At 53.8% G+C, this 16,786-nt stretch overlaps 1 long non-coding RNA gene and 7 other non-coding genes across 27 annotated transcripts in view; all 8 read right to left on the bottom strand.

Moving 5' to 3' along the window:
• Positions 1-16,786, bottom strand: part of LOC133769792 (uncharacterized) — a 94,139-nt gene that overhangs the window by 55,084 nt on the left and 22,269 nt on the right. For 15 of the 20 annotated variants that reach the window (XR_009867247.1, XR_009867251.1, XR_009867257.1 and 12 more), the window contains 5 exons: positions 14,235-14,367; positions 11,583-11,715; positions 8,910-9,041; positions 3,662-3,794; positions 1,036-1,136 (listed from right to left, as the gene is read on the bottom strand). This is a non-coding gene — a long non-coding RNA (uncharacterized LOC133769792). Of the gene's footprint in view, positions 1-1,035; positions 1,137-3,661; positions 3,795-6,308; positions 6,442-8,909; positions 9,042-11,582; positions 11,716-14,234; positions 14,368-16,786 lie in introns of all 20 variants that reach the window. The other 5 variants (XR_009867248.1, XR_009867245.1, XR_009867258.1 and 2 more) reach the window with 5 other exon arrangements.
• On the bottom strand, positions 669-762 carry LOC133770791 (small nucleolar RNA SNORD116). Its single transcript, XR_009867479.1, has one exon. It is a non-coding gene; the product is annotated as a small nucleolar RNA SNORD116 (small nucleolar RNA).
• On the bottom strand, positions 3,329-3,421 carry LOC133770796 (small nucleolar RNA SNORD116). Its single transcript, XR_009867484.1, has one exon. It is a non-coding gene; the product is annotated as a small nucleolar RNA SNORD116 (small nucleolar RNA).
• LOC133770784 (small nucleolar RNA SNORD116) lies at positions 5,979-6,072 on the bottom strand. Its single transcript, XR_009867473.1, has one exon. It is a non-coding gene; the product is annotated as a small nucleolar RNA SNORD116 (small nucleolar RNA).
• LOC133770790 (small nucleolar RNA SNORD116) lies at positions 8,576-8,669 on the bottom strand. Its single transcript, XR_009867478.1, has one exon. It is a non-coding gene; the product is annotated as a small nucleolar RNA SNORD116 (small nucleolar RNA).
• On the bottom strand, positions 11,250-11,342 carry LOC133770795 (small nucleolar RNA SNORD116). Its single transcript, XR_009867483.1, has one exon. It is a non-coding gene; the product is annotated as a small nucleolar RNA SNORD116 (small nucleolar RNA).
• Positions 13,904-13,997, bottom strand: LOC133770786 (small nucleolar RNA SNORD116). Its single transcript, XR_009867475.1, has one exon. It is a non-coding gene; the product is annotated as a small nucleolar RNA SNORD116 (small nucleolar RNA).
• Positions 16,502-16,595, bottom strand: LOC133770788 (small nucleolar RNA SNORD116). The gene has a single exon (XR_009867476.1). It is a non-coding gene; the product is annotated as a small nucleolar RNA SNORD116 (small nucleolar RNA).

Raw genomic sequence — 16,786 nt, 5'->3', positions numbered from 1 at the left:
CTGCTGCACCTCAAGAACCCACAGCAACCATGATCACCAGGGTATCCTTGAGAAAACCTATCCCATGTCCCTGTCATTTCATTTGCGCCAAGCCCAAGAGCTGTTCCACTCTGTGGAAGACACTCCCAAGAGAAGGGATTACAACATTCATGCCAGGATGACTCCTACCACCAGGTCACGCAGGCACTACCGCCAAGTGTCAATACCACGTTCAAGGGGATGTCTGATCTCTTCAGACCCCTGCAGAACTCTGCTGCCACATCAGACCACCAGCTGATAGACCTAAAGCTAGACAGGGGACTGGGCTTTGTGTGTCCAATTGGCAAAGGTGAAAAGACTCGATTCTGAGACCTACCCCACTGGGACCAGGGTCTTTGCCACACCCAGCAGACCCTTGGGGGAAATAATTGGCCTGGGTGCACCCACAGAATCAGACCTTATACACACTGCTACATCCTTCACCACGGCTACCCATGTGGAGAGTCGCCATGCAAACTTACAGCACCACTGCACCAGGCACCCTGCTGCCCAGAGCAGACAACTGAGGGATTCCCTTCCTGGTGCTGCAGGAATGGACCTTTCACCTTAGGCACACCCTGAGTTGTGAGAGAACCGCTACCCTGGACGTGGGCCCTCACTGCCATAGTCCCTGCCGGAGGCGATGTGCTGGACCTCAGTCACGATGAGAACGACGGTTGTGAGTTCTCACTCATTTTGTTCAGCTTTTCCAAGGAATGTTTATTGGGGAGTCATCATCGATCCAAGCACATGCCAAGGTGAGGTGCCCTCAATATCAAAGGCCTGGTCCTTCATCAGCTGCTCTGCCCAACCACCTCTGCAGCCCCCCAGAGTCCAGGGATACTCCCCAGTGCAAGGAGGACAGGCGGTCCACTACAGTGGTGTGGCCCAGGCATGGCCAAAGGCTCCAGTGAGCATGCAGGTGTCTGTGGGGCTGTGAAGTGCTATGGGCTTTGTCCCCAGGGTTGACCTTGGCCCTGCTTACCATCCTCAGAGATCCAGGAACTTCACACTCACCAAGGGCAGTTTGAATTCTAGCGTCTTGTAGGGCCTCAAGTCCTCAGCAGAAGCACACTTCTTTCCACCCTGCACGGCCACGTCGACATCAGCGACCAGTCCTAAGAGTACACACAAAACCACAGGCATGCTTGTGGAAACCAGATCCCTGGCCTGTGCTGAGCTGCCATGCTAGGCTGCTGTGGTGTCACACACCACAGCGCATCCCATCAATATTCATCCCTGAGGCCTCCTTTCATCGTGCCTCTCTGTCCATGATGTGACAATGCCTTCACAAGTTTCTCCTGAATAGGTTTAGTGGGTTCTCAGCTGGAGTTCTAAATTCTGGGAAGATGTGTGTGACGCTATATGTGCATCTGTGTCCCAAGTGTGTGTTGGTCCTGCAACCAGTGACATTTGCCAGGACAGTTTTTGCATATACTGGCAGGCACTACTTGGCTGGGGGTCTGAGCCTTTAATACTGCTGATGGGCACTGACATCTAGCCCAGAGTGATAAGGTCATGGGCACCCCGAAAAACCCGCAGACTTCCAGAGAAAGAAAGGAACACTTGTGTGATGCATGCTGTCCCCCAGGACCTGAGACTCAGTCATACATTTTCACGCCTGGAACCTCTGCCAGGTGTGGGGTGCCCTGCACAGTCCCAAGTTGTGAGTAGGCTCAGGGAACCTCCTCAACAGCAGCCCAGGTGTTCTTTGTGTGGCCGGAAAGAGTAAGACACTCACTGCAAACACAGCCAACCTAGAACTTCCGCTCCTGCATCTCCCAATCTCATTTGTGTGTCAGTGGTCTCAGAGGTCTAGGTGGCCAACAGGGGCTTTGAACAGATGCACCCAGGGTGAGAATGGACCCCCAGTAACCTCTCCCTAATTACCCTAACCCTGGAAAGACTTCCGAATGTCCTGAAATCAACACAGTGGAACATGCAACTGGGCCACAAACCCACCAAAGATTCAACCTCACACCTGCAAACCAGGAGTACAGCTCTACCCTCAACCAGACAAGTGAGCACCACTGGACCAGGGAAAACCGACAGCTTTATGTCCCTGGCTCCATAACCCAACTGCCAAAGACAAGATGCGTTCAGGAGGCAGATTAGTCTCAGAACCCCAGGGTACAGCAAGTTTCCAGATAAACAACTTCCAACACCATTAGACATCAAGGATTCTCTGCTAGACAAGACAAACTGGGCTCAGGATCCAGGATTACAGGCACAGGAGCCAGGGGCATGAGTTACAGGGCATGAAGTGTCCAGCAGCTGCTGTTGTAACCTGAGGGAAGCCAGCATGCCCAAGATCCTAACTCTCCTGATTAAACAGTGTCACATCACTGGTCCTGCCTATGAAGTCCATGTAAAGGGGGTTTGTCCATTTCAAATAGGAGAAGCACAGTATATGAGCCTTCATGTCACAGTCCAACAAACCTGCATCATCCATGATCAAGAGTACTACAGATTACGCTGCACTCACACCCTAGCTAAAGGGATCCCAGAAGATCGCTCACCTATTATCCTTCCCACCAAGGAACCTTCAAAACTGCAGCCTACATGTGCCCAAGCTCTACTGCATGGTCAAAATATGACATAACCGGGGTTCACACTGGGTGATCCAAGGAATACCCTTCTGCACCGCCTCGAGAACTCACAGCAACCATGCTCACTAGGGTGTACTCAGAGACAATACATCTCACTGTCCCTGTCATTTCTTTACGCCAAGCCCAAGAGCTGTTCCACTCTGTGGAAGACACTCCCAAGAGAAGGGAGTATAACATTCATGCCAGATTGACTCCTACCACCAGGTCACGCAGGCACTACCGCCAAGTGTCAATACCACGTTCAAGGGGATGTCTGATCTCTTCAGACCCCTGCAGCAGACTACGGCCACTTCAGAACACAAGCAGAGAGCCCTAATGCTAGCCAGAGAACCGGGCTTCATGACTCCTGTTGGCCAGGAAGAGGAGCACTCGGTAGCAGGACCGACTGCACAGGCAACCAGGGCCTCGGCCACATCCAACAGACCCTTGAGGTAAACATTTGGCATGGACGCATCCACACAATCGGACCCCGCATACCCTGCTGCATCCTTCACCACTGTTGCCCACGTCGGGAGCCAGCATGTAAACTCCCAGCACCACTGTACCAGGCACCCTGCTGCCCAGAGCGGACAACTGAGGGATCGTCCCCCTGGCACCGCTCGAAAGGCCCTTTCACCATGGGCACCCCCTACGTTGTGGAGAGAACCGCTACCCTGGACATGGGCCCTCACTGCCATAGTCCCTGCCGGAGGCAATGTGCTGGACCTCAGTCACGATGAGAACGACGGTTGAGAGTTCTCACTCATTTTGTTCAGCTTTTCCAAGGAATGTTTATGGGGAGTCATCATCGATCCAAGCACATGCCAAAGTGCTGGGCCTTCAACACAGAAGGCCTGGTGCTTTGTCAGCTGCTCAGTCTTACCACCTTCCCAGCCCCCCAGAGTCTAGGGACACGCCCCAATGCAAGGAGGACAAGTGGTCCACTGCAGAGGTGTGGCCCAAATGCGGCCAAATGCACAGCGAGCATACAGCTCTCTGTGGGGCTGTGAGGTGCTAAGGGCTTTGTCCCCAGGGTTGACCTTGGCCATGCTTACCGTCCTCAGAGATCCAGGAGCTTCCCGCTCACCAAGGGCAGTTTGAATTCCAGCGTCTTGTAGGACCTCAAGTCCTCTTCTGAAGCACACTTCTTCCCACCCTGCACAGCCACGTTGACATTAGCGACCAGTCCTGAGAGTTACACACAAAGCACAGGGACACTTGAGAAAATGAGAGCCCTGGCCTGCTCCGATCCACCGCGGTTAGGCTGCCTGTGGTGACCCGTGCCACCGCGCGACCCTCAATCTTCATCCCTGAAGCTTCCTTACACACGAGCCAGTCTGTCCATGATGGGACTATGGGCACACATGTTTCTGCTGAGTGGGCCTTTGTGGGTTATCAGCTTGAGTTCTAAATTCTGGTAAGATGTGAGTGACGGTATATATGTGTCCGTGTCCCTAGTGTGTGTTGGTCCTGCCATCGGTGACCATTGTCTGGACAGTTCTGACATCTACCTGCTGGCACTGCTTTGCTGGGGGTCTGAGCCTTCAATACCGTGGATGGGCACTGACATTTGGCACAGAGTGAAAATTTCCATGGGCACCTATAAACATATGGCAACTTCCAGGGAAAGAAAGGACTGCTTTGCGAGGCATACTGCCTCTAGGAACTGAGACACAGTCAGGCCTTTGGTTGCCGGGAACCTCCGCCAGGTGTGGTGCTCTGAGAGTCACCAGTCATGAGTACGATCATGGGACCTCCTCTACAGTTGCCCAGGGTTTCTGTGTTGTGTCAGCAAAGAGCAAGAGACCCACTGCAAACACAGCCATCCTCACACTTGCACTCCTGCATCTCCCAATCTCATTTGTGTGTCAGTGGTCTCCCAGGCCTGACGGCCAGCAGGGGCTTTACACAGATGCACCCAGGGTCAGACTTGACCCCCAGTGACCTCTCCCTAATTGCCTCTCCCTAATCGCCCCGACCCTGGCAAGCCCTCCAAATGTCCTAAAGTCAGCTCAGGGGAACAGGCAACCGGGCCACAAACCCACCGAAGATTCAACCTCACACCTGCCAACCCAGAGGAATACGCTACCCACATCCAGCACAAGTGACCACCCACCGGACCAGGGAAAACCACCAGGATTATGTACCTGGCACATGACCCAATCACCCAAGACAAGGTGCGTTCAGGCAGCGGATTAGTCTCAGAACCCCAAGGTACAGCAAATGCCTCTAAAAACATCCTCCCACCCACTAGACATCGAGATTTCTCTGCTGGACAAGACAATCTGGGCTCAGGCTCCGGGATTACAGGCACAGGAGCCAGGGGCATGAGTTACAGGGCCTGAGGAGTCCAGCGGCTGCTGTTGTAATTTGAGGGAAGCAACTATGCCCGAGATCCTAACTCTCCTCATTAAACAGTGTCACATCACTGGTCCTGCACTGGAGGCCCAGGTAAAGAGAGAAATCCATTTCAAATAGGAGTAGCACAGAACCCGGGGCTTCTTAGCAGCGACCTGCAAATGTTCTTCATTCAAGTTCAAGAGTACAACAGATTTTGTGGCACTCATACCCTCAGCTAAGGGACCCCGGCATTGCTTGCCTGGAATCCACAAACCAAGGCACCAACCTAACTAATGTGTGCCAAGATCTACTGCAGGATCTAGCTCAGACATCACCAAGGATAATGCTTGGTATTCCACAGAGAACCAGATGCCACACATTGAGAACTAACAGCAACCATGCTCACCAGGGTATCCTCAGAGACAACCCATCCCATTGTCCCTGGCATTTCAAAGCCCAAGAGCCACTCTACTCTGTGGAAGACTCTCTCAAGAGAAGGGGATACAACATTCATGCCAGGTTGACTCCTACCACCAGGTCACACAGGCACTACCGCCAAGTGTCAATGCCACGCTCAAGGGGATGCCTGACCTCTTCAGAGCCCTATGGCACTCTGCTGCCACATAAGATCACCAGGTGAGACACCTAATGGTAGCCAGGTGACCAGGCTCCGTGTCTCCTGTTGGCCAGACAGGGGAGCACTCGGTTCCATGAACCACTGCACAAGCAACCATCGCCTTGGCCATATCAGCAGACCCTTGAGGTGAATACTTGACTATGCATGCATGCACACAATCAGACCCTGCACACCCTGTTGCTTCCTTCACCACTGCTGCCCACGTGGGGATCTGCCCGCAAACTCCCAGCACCACTGTACCAGGAACTCTCTGCCCAGAGCAGAAAACTGAGGGATCATCCCCCTGGCACCGCTCGAATGGACCTTTCACCATGGGCACCCCCTACGTTGTGGAGAGAACCGCTACCCTGGACGTGGGCCCTCACTGCCATAGTCCCTGCCAGAGGCAATGTGCAGGACCTCAGTCACGATGAGAACGACGGTTGAGAGTTTTCACTCATTTTGTTCAGCTTTTCCAAGGAATGTTTATTGGGGAGTCATCATCGATCCAAGCACATGCCAAGGTGCAGGACTTTCAACACTGAAGGCCTTGTATTCGTCAGCTGCTCCGCCATACCACCTTCGCACCCTGCTGAGTCCAGGGATACACCCCAGTGCAGGGAGGAAGGCGACCACTGCAGAGGTGTGGCCCAGGCACTACCAAAGTCTCCAACGAGCATGCAGGTGTCTTGGGGGTTGTCAAGTGCTATGGCTTTGTTCCCAGTGTTGACCTTGGCCATGCTTACCGTCCACAGAGATCCAGGAACTTCCCACTCACCAAGGGCAGTTTGAATTCTAGCGTCCTCTAGGGCCTCATGTCCTCAGCAGAAGCGCACTTCTTCCCACCCTGAATGGCCACGTCAAAATCAGCGACCAGTCCTAAGAGTACACACAAAACCACAGGCATGCTTGTGGAAACCAGATCACTGGCCTGCACTGAGCTGCCATGCTAGGCTGCTGTGGTGTCACGCACCACAGTGCGTCCCCTCTATCTTCATCCCTGAGCTTCCTTTCATTCCTGCCAGTCTCCATGATAGGACTACTTGTACACAAGTTTCTCATGAGTATGCCCTTGTGGGTTTCTAAGCTTGAGTTCTGAATTCTGGGAAGATGTGAGTCACAGTATATGTGCATCTGTGTCCCAAGTGTGTGCTGGTCCTGCCACTGGTGACCTTTAACAGGACAGTTTTTGCATCTACCAGCAGGCACTGCTTTGCTCGGGGTCTCAGCCTTCAACACCATGGATAGGCACTGACATCAGGTCCACACTGACATGGACCATGGGCACCCCGCAAAACCATGGCATCTTCCAGGGAAGAAAGGACCGCTTGTGTGATGCATGCTGTCCCCCAGGACCTGAGACTCAGCCATGCATTTTCACGCCTGGAACCTCTGCCAGGTGTGGGGTGCCCTGCACAGTCCTAGTCATGAGTACGATCATGACACCTCCTCAACAACTGCCATGGGTTCTCTGTTGTGGCCAGAAAGGGCTGGAGACCCACTGCAAACACAGCCAACCTAGAACTTCCGCTCCTGCATCTCCCCATCTCCCAATCTCATTTGTGTGTTGTGGTCTCACAGGTCTAGGGGGCCAGCAGGGGATTTGCCCAGATGCACCCAGGGTCAGACTTGGCCCCCAGTGACCTCTCCCTAATCGCCCCGACCCTGGCAAGCCCTCCGAATGTCCTGGAGTCAGCTCAGGGGAACATGCAACCGGGCCACAAACCCACCGAGATTAACCTCACACCTGCCAACCCAGAGGACTGCGCTATCCACGAGCGGCACAAGTGAGTACCGACTGGACCAGGGAAAACTGACTGTTTATGTCCCTGGCCCCATGATTCAATCACCCAAGACAAGGTACATTCAGGCAGCAAATTAGTCTCAGAACCCCAGGGTACAGCAAGTTTCCAGAAAAACAACTTCCAACTCCATTAGACATCAAGGTTTCTCTGCTGGACAAGACAATCTGGGCTCAGGCTCCAGGATTACAGGCACAGGAGCCAGGGGCATGAGTTATGGGCCTTGAGGAGTCTAGCAGCTGCTGTTGCAAGCTGAGGGAAACTACCAGGCCCGAGGTCCTAACTCTCCTGAGTTAACAGTGTCACATCACCGGTCCTGCCTCTGAAGTCCAGGTAAAGGGGGTGTGTCCATTTCAAATAGGAGAAGCACAGTACCCGGGCCTTCGTGGCACTGTCCTGCAAACCTGCTTAATGCACGGTCAAGAGTACAACAGATTACGCGGCACTCACACCATCAGCAAAGGGTTCCTGGCACATACTTGCCTAGAATCCCACCAAGGCACCAACCAAATCACCATGGGTCTTCCATGGACCACCCAATGCCCTGCCTTGAGAACTCACAACAACCATGCTCACCAGGGTATCCTCAGAGACAGCCCATCCCATTGTATTTGTCAGTTCCTTTGTACCAAGCCCAAGAGCTGTTCTACTCTGTGGAAGACTCTCCCAAGAGAAGGGAACACAGCATTCATGCCAGGTTGACTCCTACCACCAGGTCACACAGGCACTACCGCCAAGTGTCAATGCCACACTCAAGGGGATGCCTGATCTCTTCAGAGCCCTCCAGCACTCTGCAGCTACATAAGATCACCAGGTGAGACTCCCAGTGCTAGCCAGGTGACCAGGCTTTGTGAGTCCTGTTGGCCAGGAAGAGGAGCACCCGATTACAAGACCCATGCACGGACAACCTGGGCCTCAGCTGCACCCAGCAGACCCTTGAGGTGAATACTTGGCCTGGGAGCATCCTCACAATCGGACCCTGCACACCCTGCTGCATCCTTCACCACTGCTGCCCACATGGGGAGCCGCCACGCAAACTCCCAGCACCACTGCACCAGGCACTCTACTGCCCAGAGCGGACAACTGAGGGAATCTCATTCTGGCGTCGCATGAATGGACCTTTCACCATGGGCACCCCCTGCATTGTGGAGATAATCACTACCCTGGATGTGGGCCCTCACTGCCAAAGTCCCTGTCGGAGGCAATGTGCTGGACCTCAGTCACGATGAGAACGACGGTTGTGAGTTCTCACTCATTTTGTTCAGCTTTTCCAAGGAATGTTTATTGGGGAGTCATCATCGATCCAAGCACATGCCAAGGTGAGGTGCCCTCAAGACCAAAGGCCTGTTGCTTCATCAGCTGCACTGCCCACAAACATTCTCACCCTGCAGAGTCCAGGAATACCCCCCAGTGTAGGGAGGACAGGCGGTCCACTGCAGTGGTGTGGCCCAAGCACGGCCAAAGTCTCCAGCGAGCATACAGAAGCCTGTAGTGCTGTGAAGTGCTATGGGCTTTGTTCCCAGTGCTGGCTTTGGCCATGCTTACCGTCCTCAGAGATCCAGGAACTTCCCGCTCACCAAGGCAGTTTGAATTCTAGCATCCTCTAGGGCCTCAAGTCCTCAGCAGATGCACACTTCTTGCTGCCCTGCATGGCCTCGTAGACATCAGCAACTGGTCCTGAGAAGTACACAGAAAACAACAGGCACGCTTGTGAAAAACAGAGCCATGGCCTGCTCTGAGATGCAATGCGTAGGATGCCCCTGGTCCCCGTGCCACAGCTCATCCCCTTAATCTTTATCCCTGTACCTTCCTTTCACACAAGTCAGTCTGTCCATGATGAACTCTGGTTATACAAGTTTCTCTTGAGTGGGCTGTTGTGGGTTCTCAGCTTGAGTTCTGAATTATGGGAAGATGAGAGTGATGGTATATATGTGTCCATGTCCCTAGTGTGTGTTGTCCTTGCCATCAGTGACCTTTGCCTGAAGAGCTTTGGCATCTACCTGCTGGCACTGCTTTGCTGTTGTCTGAGCCTTCAATACCGTGATGGGCACTGACATCTGGGCCAGAGTGACAAGGTCCACGGGTACCCAACAAACTCATGGCAGCTTCCAGGGAAAGAAAGGACCGCTTTGCAATTCATACTATCTCATAGGACCTGATACACAGTCAGGCCTTTGGTCACCTAGAACCTCTGCCAGGAGTGGGGTGCCTTGCGCAATCCTCAGTCATGAGTACAATCAGGGTACCTACTCAATAGCTGCCCTGGGTTTCTGTGTTGCAACTGGAAATGGCAACAGCACCATGCAAACACAGCCATCCTCGCATTCACGCTCCTGAATCTCCCAATCTCATTTGTGTGTCAGTGGTCACACAAGCCTGGGCGGCCAGTAGTGGCTTTGCACAGATGCAACAAGGCTCAGACTTGAACCCCAGTGACCTCTCTCTAATTGCCTCTCCCTAATCGCCCCAACCCTGGCAAGCCCTCTGAATGTCCTAAAGTCAGCTCAGGGTAACAGGCAGCCGGGCCACAAACCCACCGAAGATTCAACCTCACACCTGCCAACAACAGAGCACTGTACTACCCATGACCAGAACAAGTGAGCACTGACCGGACCAGGGAAAAGTGACAGCTTTATTTCCCTGGCACATGACCCAATCACCCAAGACAGGGTGTGTTCTGGCAGCGGGTTAGTCTCAGAAACCCAGGGCACAGCATTTGCCTCTAAAAATATTCTCCCACCCACAAGACATCAAGGTTTCTCTGCTGGACAAGACAATCTGGGCTCAGGCTCTGGGATTACAGGCATAGGAGCCAGGGGCATGAGTTACAGGGCATGAAGTGTCCAGCAGCTGCTGTTGTAACCTGAGGGAAGCCAGCATGCCCAAGATCCTAACTCTCCTGATTAAACAGTGTCACATCACTGTTCCTGCATAAGAGGCCCAGGTAGAGAGAGACGTCCACTTCAAATAGGAGAAGCACAGTGCCATGTCCTTCGTGGCACAGAATTGCAAACCTGCTTCATCCATGATCAAGAGTACTACAGATTACGCTGCACTCACACCCTAGCTAAAGGGATCCCGGAAGATGGCTCGCCTATTATCCCTCCCACCAAGGAACCTTCAAAACTGCAGCCTACATGTGCCCAAGCTCTACTGCATGGTCAAAATGTTACATAACCGGGGTTCACACTGGGTGATCCAAGGAATACCCTTCTGCACCGCCTCGAGAACTCACAGCAACCATGCTCACTAGGGTGTACTCAGAGACAATACATCTCACTGTCCCTGTCATTTCTTTACGCCAAGCCCAAGAGCTGTTCCACTCTGTGGAAGACACTCCCAAGAGAAGGGAGTACGACATTCATGCCAGATTGACTCCTACCACCAGGTCACGCAGGCACTACCGCCAAGTGTCAATACCACGTTCAAGGGGATGTCTGATCTCTTCAGACCCCTGCAGCAGACTACGGCCACTTCAGAACACAAGCAGAGAACCCTAATGCTAGCCAGAGAACCGGGCTTCATGACTCCTGTTGGCCAGGAAGAGGAGCACTCGGTAGCAGGACCGACTGCACAGGCAACCAGGGCCTCGGCCACATCCAACAGACCCTTGAGGTAAACATTTGGCATGGACGCATCTACACAATCGGACCCCGCATACCCTGCTGCATCCTTCACCACTGTTGCCCACGTCGGGAGCCAGCATGTAAACTCCCAGCACCACTGTACCAGGCACCCTGCTGCCCAGAGCGGACAACTGAGGGATCGTCCCCCTGGCACCGCTCGAAAGGCCCTTTCACCATGGGCACCCCCTACGTTGTGGAGAGAACCGCTACCCTGGACGTGGGCCCTCACTGCCATAGTCCCTGCCGGAGGCAATGTGCTGGACCTCAGTCACGATGAGAACGACGGTTGAGAGTTCTCACTCATTTTGTTCAGCTTTTCCAAGGAATGTTTATGGGGAGTCATCATCGATCCAAGCACATGCCAAAGTGCTGGGCCTTCAACACAGAAGGCCTGGTGCTTTGTCAGCTGCTCAGTCTTACCACCTTCCCAGCCCCCCAGAGTCTAGGGACACGCCCCAATGCAAGGAGGACAAGTGGTCCACTGTAGAGGTGTGGCCCAAACGCGACCAAATGCACAGCGAGCATACAGCTCTCTGTGGGGCTGTGAGGTGCTAAGGGCTTTGTCCCCAGGGTTGACCTTGGCCATGCTTACCGTCCTCAGAGATCCAGGAGCTTTCCGCTCACCAAGGGCAGTTTGAATTCCAGCGTCTTGTAGGACCTCAAGTCCTCTTCTGAAGCACACTTCTTCCCACCCTGCACAGCCACGTTGACATTAGCGACCAGTCCTGAGAGTTACACACAAAGCACAGGGACACTTGAGAAAATGAGAGCCCTGGCCTGCTCCGATCCACCGCGGTTAGGCTGCCTGTGGTGACCCGTGCCACCGCGCGACCCTCAATCTTCATCCCTGAAGCTTCCTTACACACGAGCCAGTCTGTCCATGATGGGACTATGGGCACACATGTTTCTGCTGAGTGGGCCTTTGTGGGTTATCAGCTTGAGTTCTAAATTCTGGTAAGATGTGAGTGACGGTATATATGTGTCCGTGTCCCTAGTGTGTGTTGGTCCTGCCATCGGTGACCATTGTCTGGACAGTTCTGACATCTACCTGCTGGCACTGCTTTGCTGGGGGTCTGAGCCTTCAATACTGTGGATGGGCACTGACATTTGGCACAGAGTGAAAATTTCCATGGGCACCTATAAACATATGGCAACTTCCAGGGAAAGAAAGGACTGCTTTGCGAGGCATACTGCCTCTAGGAACTGAGACACAGTCAGACCTTTGGTTGCCGGGAACCTCCGCCAGGTGTGGTGCTCTGAGAGTCACCAGTCATGAGTACGATCATGGGACCTCCTCTACAGTTGCCCAGGGTTTCTGTGTTGTGTCAGCAAAGAGCAAGAGACCCACTGCAAACACAGCCATCCTCACACTTGCACTCCTGCATCTCCCAATCTCATTTGTGTGTCAGTGGTCTCCCAGGCCTGACGGCCAGCAGGGGCTTTACACAGATGCACCCAGGGTCAGACTTGACCCCCAGTGACCTCTCCCTAATTGCCTCTCCCTAATCGCCCCGACCCTGGCAAGCCCTCCAAATGTCCTAAAGTCAGCTCAGGGGAACAGGCAACCGGGCCACAAACCCACCGAAGATTCAACCTCACACCTGCCAACCCAGAGGAATACGCTACCCACATCCAGCACAAGTGACCACCCACCGGACCAGGGAAAACCACCAGGATTATGTACCTGGCACATGACCCAATCACCCAAGACAAGGTGCGTTCAGGCAGCGGATTAGTCTCAGAACCCCAAGGTACAGCAAATGCCTCTAAAAACATCCTCCCACCCACAAGACATTGAGATTTCTCTGCTGGACAAGACAATCTGGGCTCAGGCTCCGGGATTACAGGCACAGGAGCCAGGGGCATGAGTTACAGGGCCTGAGGAGTCCAGCGGCTGCTGTTGTAATTTGAGGGAAGCAACTATGCCCGAGATCCTAACTCTCCTCATTAAACAGTGTCACATCACTGGTCCTGCACTGGAGGCCCAGGTAAAGAGAGAAGTCCATTTCAAATAGGAGTAGCACAGAACCCGGGGCTTCTTAGCAGCGACCTGCAAACGTTCTTCATTCAAGTTCAAGAGTACAACAGATTTTGTGGCACTCATACCCTCAGCTAAGGGACCCCGGCATTGCTTGCCTGGAATCCACAAACCAAGGCACCAACCTAACTGCACCAGATGTGTGCCAAGATCTACTGCAGGATCTAGTTCAGACATCAGCAAGGATAATGCTTGGTATTCCACAGAGAACCAGATGCCACACATTGAGAACTAACAGCAACCATGCTCACCAGGGTATCCTCAGAGACAACCCATCCCATTGTCCCTGGCATTTCAAAGCCCAAGAGCCACTCTACTCTGTGGAAGACTCTCTCAAGAGAAGGGGATACAACATTCATGCCAGGTTGACTCCTACCACCAGGTCACACAGGCACTACCGCCAAGTGTCAATGCCACGCTCAAGGGGATGCCTGATCTCTTCAGAGCCCTACGGCACTCTGCTGCCACATAAGATCACCAGGTAAGACACCTAATGAAGCCAGGTGACCAGGCTCTGTCTCCTGTTGGCCAGGAAGAGGAGCACTACGTTCCAGGAACCACTGCACAGGCAACCAGGGCCTCAGCCACACACAGCAGACCCTTGAGGTGAATACTTGGCTCCAGGTGCATCCACACAATCAGACCCTGCACACCCTGCTGCATCCTTCACCACTGCTGCCCACGAGGAGCCGCCACGCAAACTCCCAGCACCACTGTACCAGACACTCTGCTGCCCAGAGCGGACAACTGAGGGATAGTCCCCCTGGCACTGCTCGAATGGACCACTCATCTTAGGCACACCCTGGGTTGTGGAGAGAACCGCTACCCTGGACGTGGGCCCTCACTGCCATAGTCCCTGCCAGAGGCAGTGTGCTGGACCTCAGTCACGATGAGAACGACGGTTGAGAGTTCTCACTCATTTTGTTCAGCTTTTCCAAGGAATGTTTATTGGGGAGTCATCATCGATCCAAGCACATGCCAAGGAGTAGGGCCCTCAACACTGAAGGCCTGAGGCTTCGTCGGCTGCTCCGCCATACCACCTTCGCACCCCGCTGAGTCCAGGGATACACCCCAGTGCAGGGAGGAAGGCGACCACTGCAGAGGTGTGGCCCAGGCACTACCAAAGTCTCCAACGAGCATGCAGGTGTCTTGGGGGTTGTCAAGTACTATGGCTTTGTGCCCAGTGCTGTCATTGGCCATGCTTACCGTCCACAGAGATCCAGGAAATTCCCGCTCACCAAGGGCAGTTTGAATTCTAGCGTCTTCTAGGGCCTCAAGTCTTCAGCAGAAGCACACTTCTCCCTGCCCTGCGTGGCCTCGTCGACATCAGCGACCAGTCCTAGGAGTACACACAAAACCACAGGCATGCTTGTTTAAACCAGATCCCTGGCCTGCACCGAGCTGCCATGCTAGGCTGCTGTGGTGTCACGCACCACAGTGCGTCCCCTCTATCTTCATCCCTGAGCTTCCTTTCATTCCTGCCAGTCTCCATGATAGGACTACTCGTACACAAGTTTCTCATGAGTATGCCCTTGTGGGTTCTAAGCTTGAGTTCTGAATTCTGGGAAGATGTGAGTCACAGTATATGTGCATCTGTGTCCCAAGTGTGTGCTGGTCCTGCCACCGGTGACCTTTAACAGGACAGTTTTTGCATCTACCAGCAGGCACTGCTTTGCTCGGGGTCTCAGCCTTCAACACCATGGATAGGCACTGACATCAGGTCCACACTGACATGGACCATGGGCACCCCGCAAAACCATGGCATCTTCCAGGGAAGAAAGGACCGCTTGTGTGATGCATGCTGTCCCCCAGGACCTGAGACTCAGTCATGCATTTTCATGCCTGGAACCTCTGCCAGGTGTGGGGTGCCCTGCACAGTCCTAGTCATGAGTACGATCGTGACACCTCCTCAACAACTGCCATGGGTTCTCTGTTGTGGCCAGAAAGGGCTGGAGACCCACTGCAAACACAGCCAACCTAGAACTTCCGCTCCTGCATCTCCCCATCTCCCAATCTCATTTGTGTGTTGTGGTCTCACAGGTCTAGGGGGCCAGCAGGGGATTTGCCCAGATGCACCCAGGGTCAGACTTGGCCCCCAGTGACCTCTCCCTAATCGCCCCGACCCTGGCAAGCCCTCCGAATGTCCTGGAGTCAGCTCAGGGGAACATGCAACCGGGCCACAAACCCACCGAGATTAACCTCACACCTGCCAACCCAGAGGACTGCGCTATCCACGAGCGGCACAAGTGAGTACCGACTGGACCAGGGAAAACTGACTGTTTATGTCCCTGGCCCCATGATTCAATCACCCAAGACAAGGTACGTTCAGGCAGCAAATTAGTCTCAGAACCCCAGGGTACAGCAAGTTTCCGGAAAAACAACTTCCAACTCCATTAGACATCGAGGTTTCTCTGCTGGCCAAGATAATCTGGGCTCAGGCTCCAGGATTACAGGCACAAGAGCCAGGGGCATGAGTTATGGGCCTTGAGGAGTCTAGCAGCTGCTGTTGCAAGCTGAGGGAAACTACCAGGCCCGAGGTCCTAACTCTCCTGAGTTAACAGTGTCACATCACTGGTCCTGCCTCTGAAGTCCAGGTAAAGGGGGTGTGTCCATTTCAAATAGGAGAAGCACAGTACCCGGGCCTTCGTGGCACTGTCCTGCAAACCTGCTTAATGCACGGTCAAGAGTACAACAGATTACGCGGCACTCACACCATCAGCAAAGGGTTCCTGGCACATACTTGCCTAGAATCCCACCAAGGCACCAACCAAATCACCATGGGTCATCAATGGGTCTCCCACTGCCCTGCCTTGAGAACTCACAACAACCATGCTCACCAGGGTATCCTCAGAGACAGCCCATCCCATTGTCTTTGTCAGTTCCTTTGTACCAAGCCCAAGAGCTGTTCTACTCTGTGGAAGACTCTCCCAAGAGAAGGGAACACAGCATTCATGCCAGGTTGACTCCTACCACCAGGTCACACAGGCACTACCGCCAAGTGTCAATGCCACACTCAAGGGGATGCCTGATCTCTTCAGAGCCCTCCAGCACTCTGCAGCTACATAAGATCACCAGGTGAGACTCCCAGTGCTAGCCAGGTGACCAGGCTTTGTGAGTCCTGTTGGCCAGGAAGAGGAGCACACAGTTCTGGGAACCACTGCATGGACAACCTGGGCCTCAGCTGCACCCAGCAGACCCTTGAGGTGAATACTTGGCCTGGGAGCATCCTCACAATCGGACCCTGCACACCCTGCTGCATCCTTCACCACTGCTGCCCATGTCGGGAGCCAGCATGTAAACTCCCAGCACCACTGTACCAGACACTCTGCTGCCCAGAGCGGACAACTGAGGGAATCTCATTCTGGCGTCGCATGAATGGACCTTTCACCATGGGCACCCCCTGCATTGTGGAGATAATCACTACCCTGGATGTGGGCCCTCACTGCCAAAGTCCCTGTCGGAGGCAATGTGCTGGACCTCAGTCACGATGAGAACGACGGTTGTGAGTTCTCACTCATTTTGTTCAGCTTTTCCAAGGAATGTTTATTGGGGAGTCATCATCGATCCAAGCACAAACAAAGGGGTGGGGCTTTCAATACCAAAAGCCTGGTGCTTCGTCAGCTGCTCTGCCCAACCACCTTTGTAGACCTGTAGAGTCAGGGATATGCCCCAGTACAAGGAGGACAGGCGGTTCACTGCAGTGGTGTGGCCCAGGCGTGGCCAAAGTCTCCAGCGAGCATACAGAAGCCTGTGGGGCT

Source organism: Lepus europaeus, chromosome 11, assembly GCF_033115175.1.
Source record: "Lepus europaeus isolate LE1 chromosome 11, mLepTim1.pri, whole genome shotgun sequence".
Taxonomy (NCBI): Eukaryota; Metazoa; Chordata; class Mammalia; order Lagomorpha; family Leporidae; genus Lepus; species Lepus europaeus.
This window is presented reverse-complemented; position numbering and strand designations above follow the sequence as displayed.